We start from the raw sequence: 19,191 nt of genomic DNA, 5'->3' as shown, positions 1-19,191 counted from the left end.
TTAGTTGTTTTAAATTACATTTATCCCATTTTGGTTGGGCATCCTATGCTTTAATGGTGATGCTTTTTAAAATTTGTATTTGATGAGATCTTGAAGTCTCAATTTTGGAGAGCAGCCACTGGTTTAAAACTAAAAATAATAGAACTTTTTAGATACGTAACAAAAAAACCCTTTTAGTATCTTGCTTTAAGAGATTTTTTCCCCCTACTAAGAATTGCATAATTTTCAGATAACTTAAGTCTGATTCTAAACTCCAGTATTTTATAGAATGCTATAAATTACCCCCTGCTTCCCTGAGGTATAGATTATAAGAGTTAAAATCATAAGGCGTCGTAATTTTATTTTAACTCCTTTTTATTTAATTCATTTAAAAAAATTGAAATAAGTTTTCTTTTATTCATGACCTTTTAAAATAAATAAATGATCACACTAAGATAATCTTGCAAACAGTTGCCATCTAGTAACATATTTTTTTCCCCTGAAGTCCTAGGGGCAGTCGTTAATACATTTGTCTTTTGATTGCTAAAACTTCTATTTTGGTTGACTAGTTAGACCCTTTTTCTAGGTTTTGTGTTATTTGTGTGGGTATGTATTTCTTCTTCTTTTTAAAATTCTTCACGGATAATAGCATGGTGATCGCGATTTTTAAAAAACTATCAGTTAAGTAGTATTTGGACACTCAAGCTTCCTGGAACCTTATCTGCTTTGTTGAGAGTCAGCTGTGCTTTTTTATTTCCCTCATTTCTCATTTTGCTCTGTCAGTGGATGGCAAATGCTTTGTATTTCTTTTTTCTTTCTTTTTTTTAATGTTCATTGTTTATCTTTGAGAGAGAGTGAGTGGGAGAGGGGCGGATAGACCGGGGGTGGTGGGGGGGTGGGGGGCAGAGGACCTGAAGCGGGCTCTGGGCTGCCAGCCGAGAGCCCAATGCGGGGCTTGAACTCATGAATCGTGAGATCATGGCCTGAGCCGAAGTTGGACGCTCAACTGACTGAGCCACCCAGGCGCCCCAATGCTTTGTATTTCTTAAACCCCTTAAAGGATCCCAAGGAGCTTCCCCAGGTCTTCTATCCGGCCTTTACTGTACATCCTGTGTCCACTGTCTTTATTGCAAGACAGGGTGTTGCCTTACCCAGAATGAGAAAATTGTTGTCTTTTGCTTTTTTTCTATGTTGCATTATCAAATTAGAAGGATGTGGTTCCTTTACTTCATCTGAAAACATGAGTGCTTTGGGCTCTGCAACAAAGTGATGTTAGGACTGAGTTTTGTGCAATTCTGTCTTGCACATACCTGATCAGATAGTCCCTTTGTTCAGCCACCTTGCACTGGTTGCTTACTGTGTACAAGACCCTTGGAGGGGGAGCTCTGTGGCTTACAGAGTTGGGCCAGGTTGTCGTGCAGTACTGACTCTGGGCCCTTTCTATAATTACACCGTGTGGCTTCTGGCTCCAACTAATGAGATGAGTCCACATCATAAAAGGAGAGGCGCAGTAGTCTGTGTGTGCTTTGGAAAGATAATATTTACAGGTGTTTCTCTTTTTCCTTTAAATGTTTCAAAATAAGAAATTTGTTTGAACAAGGTCACTATTATAGATCTGGCTACTTTCATGAATCATTTCCTGAAGTTCATGTTTACGGTAAACACGTACCCATGTAATTGTGTATGCACGTTCCGTGTTTATTGTGAACATTTTGCTCTCACAATCACTTTATTTTTTAAAGGAAATTTGTGTTGATGAAATGGGCCAGATAAATGGCTTTTAACTGTAGGCTGAAACCTTCTAGAAGTCCAAGCAGGAAAATAGACGATGGTATCACAGATTTTTATCTTCTCGTCAGTAGCAGTGTAGAAATTCTAGAATGATCAAAAACACGCTTTGGGCTTGGACTTCTATCTTCTGAACTACCAAGACAGCTTGGAACAGGAAACATGTGGTCTAGCTGCATAATTATGGGCTTCAGTTGAGCCCCTGAGATTACAGTTTTTATGATGTGATATTTGACTGTCAAAGTATAGGCTGAAACCACTAATTACTCAAAAAGGGGGCGAGCAAATATCTGGTGAATCTCCGATGAACAAACATACAACCACGTCAAGAATAAAATGTGCGTTAACAGCCCAGATTTATAATGTGACTGTCACTCTACCACTTGGCTAATGTACCTGACTCCTCTGAACACAAAGTTATTGATATTCTGTAGGTTTTGCACAGCTTGAGTTGCTGTTAACCCTTGCCTTGGAGGTTTCTTATATGTACACTCTTGAATCTGTGATGGGAATTGTAAAACGGAAGCCGGTTGGCATAATTACGTGTCACTCTCCCCCACTCTGACTGCAGCTCGAGTGAAGGGCTTAGGCAGGTATTTTCACATTGCGTGGGCCTTGGCTTCTTCAGTGTTAATCTTGATTATTGCGTCTTTTTTGTGTAATAGTAGGGCCCCACTCTTTCCTTCATCATAAGTGATAAATCACCTTAGCTTGTATCCTGTGTGATAGGCATAAAATGTTAAGGATGTTTTCTGGCCTTTTCCGAGAAAGGGCCACATGAACTTGCGTGAAACAGTAGTAATTATTCTTTTCACATTTTTTTGTAACTTTTGTTCCTTAACTGTTTCGATTGTGTATTTTTTACATACCACTTAATCTGTGATGCACATAATATTTATGTGAATCTAAAAATCTGTCATAACAGAAAAGAATAGGAATTACAGTTGGAGGGCTTGTTAGGGAACAAAAGTATGTGAGCCCCAAATGTTATATTCTCATCTCCACGACTTATTTTGGCAGAGAAAGCTAGAAACTCCATTATAATTACTATATTTATCTATTTATACCTTCAAATTGGGCTTTTCATACTTATTTATTTAATTTTTAAGAACATTTGCTTTTTTTTTAAACGTTTATTTATTTTTAAGAGAGAGCACATGAGCAGGGGAGGGGCAGAGAGAGAAGGAGACAGAGGATCGAACCCACAAACTGCGAGGTCATGACCTGAGCTGAAGTAGGATGCTTTTAACCGACTGAGCCACCCAGGCGCCCCTAAGGACATTTGCTTTTAATTTTGTTTCTCAATGTGGAAACTGTGGGAGTACGTTAAAAATAAAATGCCTAAGATAATAGATACATTTTTAAACATTCACAGATTAACAATAATTCTTGAAATATTTATTAGGTTTTTTTTGGCTCTGGACAACTCTTTAGCTCTATGGTATTTCTAAATTTCCAAGTGATTTATTAATAAAAAAAAAAAAGGAAAACTATTAAGGTAATATCACTTATTCTTTTTATTTTACCATTCTTATTTCTTGATCAACCTTAGTTCATTTATGTCTATAAATCAACTAGATACTGCTTTGTCCCCAACAGTGTGTAGGTTTTTATACATTTGGGAATTTGGCACAACAAATAGGGAATTAGCGTAGAGGTTTTCTTCCAGTAAACGGGCTCCCATTTGATTTTGTGTTCAAGACTATAAAACGCACTTTTGTTTGACAACCTCTGACATGACTAAATATTGCCCTTTGGAAAACCTGAATCTTTGCACTTGTTATCTCCAGAGTCTACCTCAGTCACCCAGGCTTAGTTTTAGGAGGAAATGAACTGAAACCATATTTAAATTCTGTTCATCATCTATGCAGACTTGTTTCTTCAAGTACTTCCTTTTCTCTCCTCCTGCCCTTTTCCCGCTGCCTTTTTTTAAATCTTGAAGTTTTTATTTAACATACTTGCTTTTGCAAAACCGTCTATTCCAAATTAAGCCTCTGTGACATGTCTGGATGATCTTAATTCCCTTTTTGGTATGGCTTCGTTATTGGGATGTGTTTCGTTTCAACAAGCAGTTTCAAACACAACACACATCCCCTTCTTTTCTCGTGGCTTCATAAACGCAAAGTAATGTGATGACATGAAAAATCTTGGAACCTAACCGTTCCTGTGTCCACTTTCTAAGAACCCACGTGTGTTTTCTGAAAACGCACAAAAGTGGACACACGTCTGTTCACGTGTTGATACGGCAACAGGGCATCGACTTCAGGTACCGTTGTGTGGGGACAGTTCCCAGGGAATCATTACACGTTAAGACGGTTTATGTATGGTTACGAATTTTGTCTCAGTGTTTGTCTCAGTATTTTGACCCTAATTTAAAGAAAAAGGTGTTTCTGAATTGTATTTATTAAACGTGCTTTTCCTTACATTCTGTGCTGCTGCTTTGCTGGTCTCGTGAGCTTAGCTGTCTCTGTGCATAGGTTACGATTGGGTAATAAATCTCTAGAGTGTTGCTCGTTGGTGTTTTCTTTGCGGTTCATATTTGATCTGCGGTCACTGCTGCACTTACTGCCGTTAATGAGAGTAAGAAACCTTTCACTAGTAAGAAATGACTTCCCCGAGTATCAGTTCTTAAAAGATCACCTACGGTAAACCTGACCTCTTCCGTTTGCCACGCGTTATATTACTGGTTTCAGGGTTGATGAAGATGAGAGAGACTTTTCAATTAATTCTGACTGGTGTAATAACTATACTTGCCTTATTTATAGGACGCCACTGTTAAATGGATATCTCGTATGGTGACTCTTCCAGATGACTGTATCTTATCTTATTTGATGAATCCCCCTCCATTTTTGAATTCGTGGACTTTATTTTTTTGAGCAATTCAGGTTTACAGAGAAATTCAACAGCGGGGAGAGTTCTTCCTCCCTGCTTTGCTCCCTCCCCCGCCCCGCAATGCTTCAAGCCCCCTTTATGAATATCTTGCTTTAGCATAATACGTTTGTTATATATACTTGAATCAATATTGATACGTTATTATTACATAGTTACTAAAGTACACAGCGTACATTAAAGTTCACTCTGTGGCACAGGCGCGTGGGTTTTGGTCACAGTATAATGTCGTATATCCACCATCACGGGATCGTACAGAACAGTTTCAGTGCCCTAAAAATCCTCCTGGCGCTGACTGTTCATCTTTCCCCCGCCCCGCTCCTCTGGGAAGCACTGATTTTTTTTAACTGTCTCTGCACTTCGCCATTTCCAGAATGTTACATAGTCAGAATCCTACTGTTACTTAACAATATGCACTTAAGGTTCCTCCGTGTCTTTTCGTGGCGTGATAGTTCATTTCTTTTTATCACGGACTAACATGGATGTTACGTGGATATTCCAGTTTGTTTGAAGGACATCTTGGTTGCTTCCAAGTTTAAGAAATCGCTATAAACTACTAAAAGCATTCATGTACAGGTCTTTGCGTGGACGTACGTTTTCAACTCATTTGAGTAAATACCTAGGAATGCAGGGGCTGGAATGTGTGCTAAAGAGTATGTTTAATTTCGTAAGAAGCTGCCAAACCATATTCCACGCGAGCCGTCCCCGTTTGCGTCCCCAGCCGCAGCACGTGAGCGTCCCGGTCGTCCCACATCCTGTCCGGCATCTGGTGTTGTCAGTGTTGTGATTTTGCCTCTGGAAAGTGTGTCCCAGTGTGACATTGCCGTCGCCATTCCCAGTTCTGTAGTGACAGGGCACGCATCTCCTCATATGCTTATCTGTTTTCAGTTGGCTTTTATCGAAGCCTTGCCAAAATGTATCACACTTGTTCTCCGAGTTTGTAACAGAGAACTTGAACTTCACCTTGGCTTTGTGATTCGAGGTCATCCTGAAGACATGCTACCCCCAGCAGCTGGTGGGGGGCGAAGTAGCAGCGTTTTTCTGTCTGTCGCTCTCTGGCCTTTGAGTTTTGGTGTTTGCTCTTAACAGCATTTTTACTCTTCTGTCATCAGACTGACAACCTCTATTCCTCCTCCAGGTCCTGCCCCCAGTCTGTAGTGAACCCAGTGAAAGAGTCGTTAGGCTTGTTCGAATTACGGGTAACTTCAGGAGGACAACCAGCTGGGGATGAGGACTGGTAGGGAGCTGCGGTCTCTGAGCTCTGGCGCTGTGTGTCATTTCCCTAGGCTGTGTGTGGCCTTCTTAGCTTTATCTTTGGTGCCCAGAGGTGTTCCTGGCAGACCCAAGGGCGAAGTTGATGTTTATGCCTGATTATGTTGTCACGTAGTTGTAGAATAATAGTTCTAGCTGGAAGGCGCCCAGCATCCCTTTAATCCCACAACCGCACCCGTCTTCTTGCTGTGACCATTGCTGAGGATGTGCTCTATTACAGGCTGTCCAGAAAAGAATTAGGTAAATGGGACAAAAGAATAGGAAACATTTGTGGCTAGGGCCTTCCCACTCCCTTTGGTCCTTGCTCCTTTCTCCAGTACGTGTTTCCGATGCTGCCTCGTGATGTGTCGTGCGGATTGGCTCACGTGGCGGCGCGTACTTGAATGTTGGGGTGTTTGCCCGGTGGAGGCAGGACTGAGTTGGGAACCGTGGGGGGAGGCGTAAGTATCGCCCGGCCAGCGTCAGCTGCCGCCTTGCAAATGGATAGCCGGAAAGGCAGCGTGGGCTGTCAACTCAGGCTCAGATTCTGGAGGCAACTCCCTGCGTGCTCCCTTCCTTCCCTGGCTGGACGTGACCTCAGGCAGATACAGCTGGCCCAGACAGACACGGGGATTCACCTGGGATGCATCCGGCTCCTTGCTCACCACCACCGCTCCTGTCACACCAGGACGGTGTTCACGGGCTACTTCCTATCCCCTTCATGATCAGAAAAGTCTCATGGCCAACTCTTCTCTAATGTTAAGTTTCCTGAGATCTTCTGCGGACCTTTCACGCAAGTTTTGAGAGACACTCAGCAGCAACCCAGGGTGCTGAGACCTGAAATTGGGAGCAAATGACTTGGTCCAGTCCCCTCGTGTTACAGGTGAAAGACCGGAACGCAGAGAAATGTTCTGATGTGCATTCAAGGTCACATTTTGAACGGGGAAGTAGCACTTGTATCTATTTTTGATCTGAGACAATGCTACAGAGAAGCTGTAAAGCAAGCAAGCAAGATGTTTCCTGAGGACCTTTAAGCCTCTGAAGCATAGCAGTGGAGACTATTCACCCAAGTTAATGATGGTTAAAAATAAGAAATAGGAGCTAAACTGACACCATAGATTGGAACTAACGTTTATAACGTTTGCTATGTGCTAGACACTTTACCTTACCTTTATTGTTTTATTAAATCTGTGCATTAGCTCTAAGATTTACTGTTACTCTCTTTTTGCAGAAGAGGAAACTGAGATTTATAAAGTGACTTGCTCTAGTCATTTGGCCCCTAAGAAGCGGAGGAAGGAATGGACCTAGGTCAGTTTAGCCCCACAACCTGTTTCTTTGCCGTAGTCCAAGATTACTTTTAACAGTGTAAATGCAAAAGTACTCAATTCTTTTCTTTTTAAAAAATTTGTAATGTCTATTTATTCTTTGAGAGAGAGAGAGAGAGAGAGAGAATGAGCAGGGGAGGGGCAGAGAGAGAGGGAGACACAGAATCCAAGGCAGGCTCCAGGCTCCAAGCTGTCAGCACAGAGCCCGATGTGGGATTCAAACCCACAAACCGTGAGATCATGACCTGAGCCGAAGTCAGATGCTCAACCGACTGAGCCACCCGGGCACCCCTAAAAGTACTCAATTCTTGAAATAAATGTTACACTCACTCATTTTTCTGAGGTTAGTAATCACTGTTACCTTCTGTTTCCTATGATGCTTTTTTGCCAGGAGACTTTTAGGCTCTTGTGTTGTGGGATTAAAGTGATTTGGAGAATGTCACTGTTATTTGCTGTAGGTGTATATAAATATACACCTTCTTGATTTTCAGGACAGGCTTTATTATACGAACCAGTCATTCTAAGACGTTCCACAAATTATATTTAGACCACCAACTTAAGCGACATAAAGCTCCATCGGTTATTTTTATTAATAAGATCCCTGACAGTGCTCTGCCCACTGGATGACAGCTCCAGAGTCATTAGCTGTGTGTATGGTCACCGTCGGTTACCAGGAGAGCTGGCCCTGGGGTTGGGGTCTGTATTTGAAGCACTACCCCGGAGCTGAGTTTACTTCTGAATGTTCAGGATGTTTCCAATTAGCACATCTTGAATAGCTTCTTTAGACAAATAACTAATCATGGTATGACTACTGTATTACAGAACATAAATCTTAAACTATAGTGTTAGTAATTATTACGTAATTAGAGATGAATGAATTAAGCCTCGTTTGCAATTTGTAAAATACCTCAAGTTATTTTTCAAACATTTTGAAACATGTTTTGTAACATTTCTCAAATGTACTTTACCAGGCATACTTCCTCTAATTTTCAAGCCTTTGTGTATTTTAAGGGAAATTTAATCCATATGTTTCTGATTCATTTACACTTAACTCATCAAAGTTATTTTTTAAGAACAATTTGGTTTCCAAGCAGCCTTAGGAACCCTTGTCATGAATTCCGTCAGCCTTTAAAAGCCTTTTCCCCAATCAAAACTTTTTTCCTCCAAAGATAAATGTGGATGAAATTTCGGTTTACAATGCAGAGCCCGTATTTCAAAATCTAAGCTGGTTCTGAATTTAGTGTAATAAGTTGTTCTGCCTTTACTGAAAGAACTGGCTTAATTTGTTTCTCTTCAAAACAGGCCTCTGCAAAGAGTTTGTAATAAATAACAGTGTGCTTTCTTGAAAACACAGTGCACTGACGTTCTATACTGCCTTCCCGAATTCATAGCACAGGTGACAAATGTGGGTCGATCAGACATGGCAAACAAAATGAACTGTTTTGGGGGGCCCGTCATGTAACTGATGAATACGTGTACATATTCGAATATACACGCATACATTCATAAAATGCTTACATTCTTATAGATTACCTTTTTTGTTTGTTTTTACCTGTACTTAAAAATTCAAGCAAGACTTTGCTGTATTCTGGATTAAATTAATAATTGATCGTGAAATGACTGTAATTGTTCTCATGTCTCTTCAGAAATGTTCCCCACCTGAGATTTCGTTCACCGGGTTTGTGTGGCCCAGCAGTCGGGCTGTGAGCACAGCTTTTTGTGTAGTTTTAATTCAACGGGGTGGGGTGATTGTATGAAATCTTCTTCGGAAAAGTAAGGTCCTTGCAGTGAAGGTGGAAGGCTGACAGCTAATTGGACAGAATGTCATACAGCAGAGTGACTCTGGAAATGATTTGCTGAAACACAGCACCAGAGGAATGGAGGTTGTTCGAGGCAGCTAGAAGCCATATTCAGAAATATTCACATTAAAAGAAAGGTACCATTTTCTTGGGTTCTCATCAGAGAATTGCATGAAACACATATTTGCTAATTGCAAGATATCACCTCTTTAGTTCCTGTTTTTGGTGGAAACTATCATTTTCTCCCTGAAGTTTTTAATGTGGGATAAAAACATCTTTTTCTGTACTTTTCAGGGCATACCAATTTCTTACATATCTTGCCAGTTTGTGCTGTAAATGAACTCTTAATATTTTATGAAAAAGCATTATGATAGATGAATTCCTTTTAAGAATTAACACCTACTTTTTAAAAATTCAAACGAAAATGAGAAACCTCTTGCATGAGGGGATATTTTTACCTTTTACCTTATATTTTTCTATGTGATAATTACTTAGAAAGGAAATATGCTTACACATAAAGCAATATGTATAGAAATCAAGTTGGTCAGTGCTTGTGTTTCTGTCTCCCAAAAGCCTTTGGCCTAGAAGTCAGTCATGATTCCATCTCATTTCATACGACTCCTAGGACAGGACTGTGCTGGCCATTGTCACTGGTGACCTGGGACAGTGTTCTGCAAATTTCTTTGATGATGCCTCTCCATCAAGAAGTGATTTGTGAGTTTTCCACCCTGACTGTATTGATAGCTTGCAGAACATTTGTAATCTACAGTAGTTTTTGTGTGCAATTTATAACAATGTTCACGACATTAGAAAATTTAGAGACCGAAAATATGAAAACATTGCCAAATAATTTTGTTGGTACAGAAATGCCCTCTAGAAATTATGAAGAGTGTTTGTACTGAGAGCCATGAGATTAAATACACCTCATTCTTTTTTTTAACTTTAACTTTCGCCTCACTGGGTACAGTGATTTATAATGTATTTCACTGCTTAGTTTTAATGACTGTTGTGGTGAAAAGGTTACTTCACAAAAGTGGATAGATCCAAGTGGAAGAAGTAAATCATTGACTGCAACTCTAAGTCAGGAGCTTTATTTAAAATGATTAAAATTCATGCTCACTACGCAGAAGTTTTCATTTACCTTTGGTCAAACCTGTGAACCGCTCGCTTCATTTGGAAGATGTTTAAACAAATAGGAAAATTCTTTCAAGTTTAAGTTGCACATATTAGAGTTTTTAATAAGAGACTCAGTGTTTTTGGCAACAAAATCACGGAACAGTGGAAGCCCCTACTCGAGGTCGAGACCTGGGTCTTCCTTCTGCCTGCCTCCCTGCTCTGTGTGTGCCCAGGATTCCTGGCTCTGTCAGCCCCTCCCATAGTGTCCCCCATTCTGCTCTGTCTGGACGTGATAGCTCTTGAACACCATGGGACAAGTTTCATTCCTGTTGTGAGTTTTCCTCTCCCAGTCTTCAAAGAATGCCTGCCTTCTAGATACCATGTGAATGTCACTGCCCATTTCTTCCTTTTCACTTGTCAGTGCACAACCTGCACAACCGTTCCTCCAGCTTCTGTGCAAAACTTGCCCCGCAGAGGCGCCAGGTTGTTGCGGCTCTCCTTTTATCCGCGTGGGACGTTTCCAGAGCCGCCAGCCGCCCGAGGCAGCGGCTTGCGGCCTCTCCTCGCTGAGGGAGGAGGACGAGGACCCTTCCATCGAATGTGAATGGAACTGTTGAAGGGCGAAGCAAGAGTAGAGCAGAGATTCCTAGTTACTAACAGAAAAGTGCTAAGCTGTGAGAGTCCCGGCTAGAAGGGAGAACCGAAGAGGGAGGATCTGGCGTTTTCAAAGGGAAGGAATCCGCGTGTACTCCTGTGACCAGGCCGAGACTGCCGCGCGCCACAGATGTCCCGTCTTAACTTGCACTGTGTGCGCTCTGGTCAAAGCCTCACTCCTGCTCTCTGGCTGGGGATCTACCAGCTGTTTACACAAGGGGTCCGTCTGCCGGGTCGCGAGAGGCCTGGTGGTATTGTGAGGACGTATAGGACTGTCGGGAGGACGAAATGACATCCTGAGTCTAAAGGGCTTATCAGTTTCTGGCACCGCAGTAAGCCCTTAGGAGACGTGAGCCGCGGTGCTGCCTTGGCCCCTGGCAGGCTCTCCCGGAGCCGATCGCTGAATTTTAAGGGAAGGGGCAAGCCTTTCAACCAAGCAGACCTTAGAGTTGGCCTCCGCGGGCCTATTTATGCCACAGAAGCCAGCAAACATTACAAGTCAGGGCTTCCTCCGCACGCCCCCTGGAGCACACCGCTGGTTAGCTATTTTTATTTTGTGTCCGTTTTTTCTCTTTTCTCCACGCGCAAAGCAGCCCTGGATGCCCAGGCTGGCTGTTTGTCAGTCCCTCTGAACTAAGTAGATGCAATGACGAATAATGTTCCTAACCCCTGCCAGTCACGGTGAATAGGGTCACAGTGATTTGCATTGAGCCATTTTTGACCCGGGGTGAACGGCCGTTGGGGATCTGTCAAAATTAGGGGCCACTCTCTTCTCTTACACTGGTACTTTTAATGCAGCGGAGCAGAAATCTAAAGATACCAGAAATCGACCGAAGTGTCGCACTACCCCTTAATTCCCTGTCCAATGCAGGGTGAGCTCTATCCAGGCAGTTGCCTACACTGTTTTCAGCTTTTTACCAAAGGTGAGATACTTTTAATTGCCCAAAAAGTTCTGGCCCCCAGCACTGGCATGGCTTACCTAGTGGTTGTAGGCATGTGTCCATAGAAGTGTTTTGCCAGGTATTCGTGAAAACTATTTGGCTATTTTTTTTTTTTTTTTTAAGCAAAGGTGGCAGAGGGAGGAGGAAGAGAGGGTTCTGTTCTCACTTCTTCTAATACCTTCCCTGATCCAAAAACTGGAGTTTAGCGGTAGAACCCAATTAGAACTCTCTTGCCTCATTTAGCACACGATCACATTTCTTGCTATTTACGACAGAAACAGAAGAGTAAGCATAATTTCTCAACAAAGAGGGAATTTACGAGCGACGCGAGGTTTCTCTTACTGTAGTTAGAGACGTACCTTCTAGAGGGTCCCACAGGGCCTGTGTGCCTTGCTTAAGAATCACAGACTGGAGTGGTAGTTCGTTGGCCCACTGGCTTTTGACAAGGAAGGAAAGGTGTTACGTGATGTCAGAAGGTCTCCGGTTCCATAAAGCGGAGCTTTCCAAGGGTTTCCCTGTTCAGACGTTTTCTACGTAATGCCTGAGGGATCCTGCAGGAAGGGGGCCTAGAGGATCTAAGCAAGATTTATTTTTTCATGCATTTTAATTTGAATCTTAGCTAAGATTATTTACGTAAGTCTACTTAGACCTTCATTAAATCATTCCAAGTTTCGAATGTCCAGCAGATTCTGGGTAGAATCCCTGCCTGAAGGAACTTGACCTGCTAGAGAAAGCCCTGAAACAAACCATCACAGAATTCTATGCACCGATGACAGTATGTGGCCGAGAAGTGGTGTGGAGGAGGAAAAGGACAAAGAAGGCTTCACAGAGGAGGTGATGTCAGCCATGTTTTGAAGCATGAAGAGGAGTTCGGCAGGTGGCGAGGGAAGGAATGCTAATCCAGGTAGAGGTAACGATCATCGCCTTCCTCTTGACTTGTATCAGAGTGACGGTTCCCTTTTATTAGAGCAAGTTCTTTAACACTCTGTGAGGGTAGGGAGCGATATGATCATTGCCTCCTGTACCTTGTATACTGTGAGAACATCCCCAGTGGGCAATGAGAATCTGTAATCATAGAAGAAGGTCTCCTTTCCTCACTGTGACCCCTTAGGCAAAACCGTCCTGAGGAACACTGACCCGAAGAAACACGTTCGCTGCAGGGTAATGGCGAAGCTTGGATTTGAAATCAGCTGCTCAGCAGAAAATCTAGAGCAAAAGAACCGGGTGTCTCGTCTATGGACATGGCCTGAATAAACACAAATCTCCTTGATTTTTGTGTGGCTCCAAATCACCTTCTTGTGATTCCTGGTTGTTGACAAACTGCGTTGCCTGCTTTCTCTAGCGGGATGGCGGCTGGCCCGGGCCACGGCGGGCCACGGCGGGCCACAGAGGCACAAGCAACAGTGTTCCCCTCGGTGGTTTGATTTTTACGTGCCGCGGGTGACGAGACAGCTCTGCGGCCCCAGTGTCTTCCCAGTGCTACGAAATCCCCCCCTTGTGTTTCCAGGTGCACGTGCGGTCCGTTAGTCCATCTTGGAATCGTCTACGGGACAGAACTTTGTTCCAAGCATGAACCAAGCCTACTTCGTAAATCAAAAGGCGCTCCTTAATTCGCAGTTGTATATTAAATTCGCACGTTTCAGATTGAAATTCGCACACAATCTCTTTTGCATTACTCACCCTTAATAGTAATTTCTTCTGGCTATTGCCCTCAGGCTGTACAGGAATGAAAAAAATAGATTTGAACTCTTTATTTTGACGATGTTCACAGATTGTAAATCTAATTAGTTCTCTGACTTTTTCCCCCCCCTCTTAAAGGAACACACATTACCTTCTGAACAAAGTCTGCTAAGTCGGGACAGGTTTGCCTGATAACCATATTCATTTTCCCTAAATTATCTTATCAGTTCATTTGGAAAATTCATCTGTCTGTCTGCCCTAATTTGCTGCATCCGGTTGATGTGTGCCCCTAATAGATAGGATATCCACCTGTGAGATGGTGAGGAAAATCCTGTCCAGGTTAGATAATGCTTTAAGATTGACCTATTTCAGAGTTGGAAGGGACCTTTCTTTCAGATCGCCGAATGCAGTGTTTCTCATCCTGGCCTAGAGGATCTGTTTGTTCTTTGAGGAATTTCTAAATCCCGTGTTTTCATTAGGTGAACAACCACAAGAAAAATAAGCACAGACCTCTCTGAATGGGGGACTGCCACGAGATTTCAGGGGTTACGTGACTTGGCTCCGGGGAGAGGGTCAAGGCTTCCTGCGGGCCTAAGGGAATTTAGATAACATGGTGAATTGAGGGCACAGCCATGATGGCAACGTCACGCCCACCCCCAAATTCCTGCGGGAGGCAGCCGGTGTTACATATTTGAATAGTTGTGTATTTCTGGCGTCCATGGTGGTATCTAAATTATAAAGCTGCTGCAGCCAGGAGCGTCCATTCTAAGAGCACAGGGTAGCCGAGCAGTCCTGGTCGTTCTTCGGGTATTTATCACACATGGCCCAGTGTTGGGTGCTGGACGGGTCAGCTTTCTGTGGGTAAGACTGAGATAACGAAGCCACCCCAACACTTTGGTGGCTCGTAATAGCAAAGGTGTGTTTCTTATTCCCATAGATATGTCGCCGGCAGCTCTTTGGTTGCCATCCTACATCGTCTCATTTGGAGATCCGTGATGCCTTCAGTAGACACCCGCCCCCCCCGCCCCCGCCATCCTCATGACCTAGGGAAAAGAGCAAGAGGGCTCAGAAGCACTCAAAAACTCTTAAAAATCAGATGGCACATATATCATTTCTGCTGTGTTCAGTGGCCAAGCCAGGCCACGTGGACGAACCTGTTGTCCATGAAACAGAGAAATATTATTCTCTCTGCAAGGTGTCGCACAGCAAGGGTAGAGATGTATGAGCCTCTTCCAGGGAGGGGGTTGGACGACTGGGGACAACAATCTACTGCGGGTGACCATCCACCCACGCACCTCACAGCCCCTTGTCGTGCTGGGTGACGGGACTGCCCAGCTGGCTTCCTGTCTGTCTTTTGTTTTCATTTTTTCTTCTTTGGAAGTTTTTGACCTGGGAAGCCAGACCGCTCTCGGGCCGAGTGGATGTTTAGAGACCTTGCCTCGTGCCATTATTTTCCCCCGTAGAGGAACTGAGGTGATGTGCCCGAGATCACACAGCAAGACGCTTGGCTACGCTGCTTACTCTCTTCCCAACATCCACTTGTGAAAGTGTCAGACAGGAATTGTTGCTTTGCTAACTGTAAAAGAAAAACACCTCGATTGTTCCTGAAATCATACCCCATCTGAGAGACAGAGAAGTGAAACAGGACCCGAGTGGTCCATCTCGGAATGAAAACCGGCTCAGTTTTCTATCCCATTTTCTTTCCAGCCACCTTTGTGTGGGAGGCAACCTATTTAAATGTATTATAGAGCATCAACAGAGCGCCAGGAGCTGTTCAGTGCTCTAGTAAAGTCCCAGTTCCTGCCAAGGCAGATCGTGTCTCTGTTTTATAAATAGTCTGCGCCCGGTGCCGATTTGATTTAAAATAAAACCTGCAGGTAGTACTCCGCATGCTTCCTTCGGGTCCTTGTGTGTGTGTGGGGGGGGACAGTAGGTGGGTGAGTCCAGGGCCGGAGACGGCAAACAGGGGGCGAGCTGGGCAGTGGCTTCTGGGGAGACCAAAGGGCTTATTTGGTGAGAGGCTCACCAACGGCCTCTGGGCCCCAGTGAGCCTCTGACATACAGCGCGTCCGCTTCCCTCCGGGGGAAGCTTGCAGGCAGGCCCCCTAGGGGTGCAGGACTGGACACATCTTGGGCAACAGTTCTAACATCTCTAAAACAGTTGGGAGTTGTCTGCCCTCGTCAGTGCCTTCGACAACACAGGTCACAATCGCAGGGGATGTCTTCAGCAAGGTTGGGGTGAAATGGCACACAGGGTGGAAAGAACACACCCAGCTTCCGCCTCTCGCCCCGGGCAGCGAAAGAGAGGAGGAGGAAAGGACTCTTTGAAAAGGAGTTCATTGAAAACTGCTTTGGCCTCTGGAGACTGGGGGCAAGATGGATCCGACGAGATTTTGAAAAGGCCCATTTCTGTTCTTTCTCTTCCTTTCACCTCCCAAAACATTTTATCGCTGTGAATCAAGTGCCTGGTTCTCTGGGGTTTTCTAAAACCTCCTGTTTTGACATCCCACTCAGCCTGCTCCATATGGAGTCAAAACAATCTCCCCATTCACCGTGCCAGTCAGAGTACCCTTTCCCTAGGTGGTGGGTGTTAGGAAAGCCATCTGACTAAATTTTATTATGATGCACTTGACATTGTGATGCTTTGTGTATTCCACTTCTTCAGCTTGCTTTCCCCAACTTTTCCTCTCTCTCCGGCTATAATTTTGAATTCCCCCTACGTATAAAATACATATCCATCAAGGTTCTAGATAATCAATTAGGGCGATTTTCAGAACCACTCGGGGGAGCTTTTAAAAATACACATGCCTACGCATCCAGGATCTTGAGATCCTGATTTTGTGGGCTTCGGAGTGATCTAGGTGTCTGAATTTTTAAAAAGCTTCCTGGATGGGGTGCCTGGGTGGCTCAGTTTGTTAAGCGTCCCGCTTCAGCTCAGGTCATGAGCTCAGGGTTCGCGAGTTCCAGCCCCGTGTCGGACTCTGTGCTGACAGCTCAGAGCCTGGAGCCTGCTTCCGATTCTGTGTCTCCCTCTCTCTCTATGCCCCTTTCCCGCTCACTCCCTGTCTCTCAAAAATAAGCAAACATTGAAAAAAAAAGTTTTTTTTAAGCTTCCCGGATGATTTTTAATCGAATCATCTAATTCTTTGCTTCCCTAGTAAAGAATTCTTGCGTAGGAAAGCACTTTTCTCTTGTTGCTTGCCATTCTTGGTGAGGGGGGGTGGGGCGGGGGGCGGGAACTATCTTTCACCTTATATCTCAACAGCTCTTCTAGAATCAGCTTTGATTGATTTTAGTTGATTTTGATTTTTAAAGTTCGTCAGTTTCTTTTAGAAGAACCCAACAGATATTCTTAGAGTCTATTCTTCCTGCCCAGATTCCCAGCTCGTAAATTTGGCCACGTCCAGGGATTGGAACACTTAACAGTGCTTGGAATTGCTTGATTTAAAGAAGGGCAAAACCCACTCTTACACATGATCTTATTAGGTGGTCCTAATTTCCTCCCCCTTATCCCTTCTTCCTTTTCTTAGGACCTCTCTTTACCTACCTCTCACCTCCAAGGGTTTTTTTTTTTACTGTGTCAGAAAGTTTTTTCAATTGTTGTGTCTTACCATTCCCTTTTCATGACCACTCAGCACAATCATGGCTGTGCGTCTCATTAAAATGTATTAGGTTTGCTGTGTTGTTTTATTTAATGGTAACACTGAGCCCTGTTTGTATGTTGCTCTGATACCATGCCTGTCTACTCAAAAATTAATAAAACAAAATGGGACAGTTGTCTGGTAACATTTCATTTGTGTTTGACTGACAGTTTGGCATCATTGCAACAGAACCCAAGTGTAAACAACAGGCCTGAGTTCACCAGGCTGGCTAGAGCCAGATAGTTGGGTATTCTCATCTTTCATTTGGAATTTTAAAGCCATTGCAGTCTGTCCAACTTTCTACCAAGGTGGAGGTGCGTGTGCGTGGGCCTCTGTGGGGGGGAAGAAGGATCTTTGCTGAGACGTTTGGCAAGGTCTCTAAGTGATGTCCTTGTGGACAAGGTAGAGAAATACAACCCGAATGATGGTTACCTGGGTTCTTGGCTAATAGAACGGCCGTATCAAAGGGCATTAATTAGTAGATTTGTGCTGGGCTGGAAAGAAGGCTTAATACCAGGCTACAGGACCTCGTACATGGAGACCTCGGTCTCCAAGTAGTTTCGTAGAAGGTAAAGATGCAGATATCAAACTTCTAGATGGCCCAAAGCTGGGAGGGACAGATTTAATGTGAAGGTTATTGAAACAACATTTAAAAAGAGCTCAGCAGGTGGAAGGAAGAGCTAGAATAAGCAAAATGAAATGTAAAGAAATGAAATGGGGCAGAAACAGATACAAAAAGCCTGAGCAATTGCTTGTTGCACCAGTTAGGGAGACCTAGTATAATAGTCCCTGCATGACAAAGGCCTGTGCCCATATGTGTTACCTGAGGGCGTTCTGACTTCCTAGAAGTTTGTCACGAGGCCCCCACAGGACCGCCAGGCTCGTCAGTGGATCTGGGATCTCTTGAGGGTCTTGATCACCTAAGCTAGTGAGAAAAACCTTGGAACCCGCCGCCCCCCCTCCCCCCCGCCCCCGCCAAGAATCCACATTCACAGCACTGTGGACCTCTCTTTAGACTTGTCACAGGGCATTACAGTCAGCTTCTTGTGCACTGGTCTTGGCTCCTTAAGTGTAAACTTCAGGATAAGGACCATGGTTTCCCCGTTTCCCAGTTCCCAGGGCCAAATGCCTGACACGGTCACAGACTGGGGAGTCCGGGGGGTCCCCACAGGCAGGGACTTTCGTCTGTTTGTTTTGTTCACTGCTGCATCCGCGGGACTTAGAACAATGCTTCTCATAAGGTAGGACTCAATACACATTTCACGAAAGAATGAAGGTGAACACACAGATGTTCAGTAAATCGTAGCCATTCCTTCTCAGTGTGGTGGTGACATGTCCTGTTTGTAAGTCACTACTTGGCTAGTCTAAAACCCTCAGGGGCTTCACATCTTTTCCATTTTGCTTCTCAGTTCTTAGTCCGTTCCCACCCCTGATTGCATTTGGCGTTTACTCGGAAAAGCCCAGCTAGGGCAAAAAAAAAAAAAAAAAAAAAAAAAGTTTGATGTGTCTTTGCAAAGGTAGGCATAATAGTGTAATGGATTAATCACTGGCAGGAAGTTAAGCGCACGGGGTGAGGTCAGATGGTTCAGGGTTTAGGCTCTGTCTTGGACAAGCTTCTTTATGAGATTTATGACTTTGGTATAAAATCTCCTAGTTTCTTGAAGCCTTGGTGTTCTCATCTAAAAGGGTAGACACTGTTTGTATCTGCAGTCTTAATCAATGTCACTATCATTGTCACTAGTTTGCCAAGGCCTTGGCTCAAAAAAGAGCCTTGAGTAGAGAGGGAGAAAACTCTAGGAGGAATCAAGGAAAAAGAAATCAGAAATTGCTAAAGGCCTGCCTTCAAGGTTGACTTCTTTTGTATGGCAGAGCACCTGCTCCTGTTAGACAAGTAAGCTCTTCAGAGGGGGGAAGTAGAGACCCTGCATTGCAGAGGGAGCTAATGTCTCCATGGTAACAGCACATCAGATTCTGATGTGGGCACACCTGGTATTCTCAGGTTACTCCGACCATATGGCACCTCATATATTTCATCAAGGAAAAAAAAAAAAACCTACCTTGACCTCCCCCTGCTGCGTAGGCAAACACAAGCACGCATAACCCCAACACCCTCTCTGTCCAATCCACG

At 43.9% G+C, this 19,191-nt stretch overlaps 1 protein-coding gene across 13 annotated transcripts in view; it reads left to right on the top strand.

The window, feature by feature from the left end:
• Positions 1-19,191, top strand: part of KATNAL1 (katanin catalytic subunit A1 like 1) — a 109,367-nt gene that overhangs the window by 84,783 nt on the left and 5,393 nt on the right. For 4 of the 13 annotated variants that reach the window (XR_006219993.1, XR_006220093.1, XR_006220100.1 and 1 more), the window contains 4 exons: positions 7,139-7,215; positions 8,879-9,168; positions 9,605-9,745; positions 12,429-12,652. The exons of 1 other annotated variant lie outside the window; for it this stretch is intronic. The gene's annotated coding sequence lies outside the window, so the exon portion shown is untranslated. Of the gene's footprint in view, positions 1-7,138; positions 7,216-8,878; positions 9,169-9,604; positions 9,746-12,425; positions 12,653-12,853; positions 13,233-19,191 lie in introns of those variants that run through there. 8 more of the 13 variants (XR_006220061.1, XR_006220022.1, XR_006220017.1 and 5 more) reach the window with 8 other exon arrangements.

The sequence above is a fragment of the Panthera tigris genome, chromosome A1, assembly GCF_018350195.1.
Source record: "Panthera tigris isolate Pti1 chromosome A1, P.tigris_Pti1_mat1.1, whole genome shotgun sequence".
Lineage (NCBI taxonomy): Eukaryota > Metazoa > Chordata > Mammalia > Carnivora > Felidae > Panthera > Panthera tigris.
This window is presented reverse-complemented; position numbering and strand designations above follow the sequence as displayed.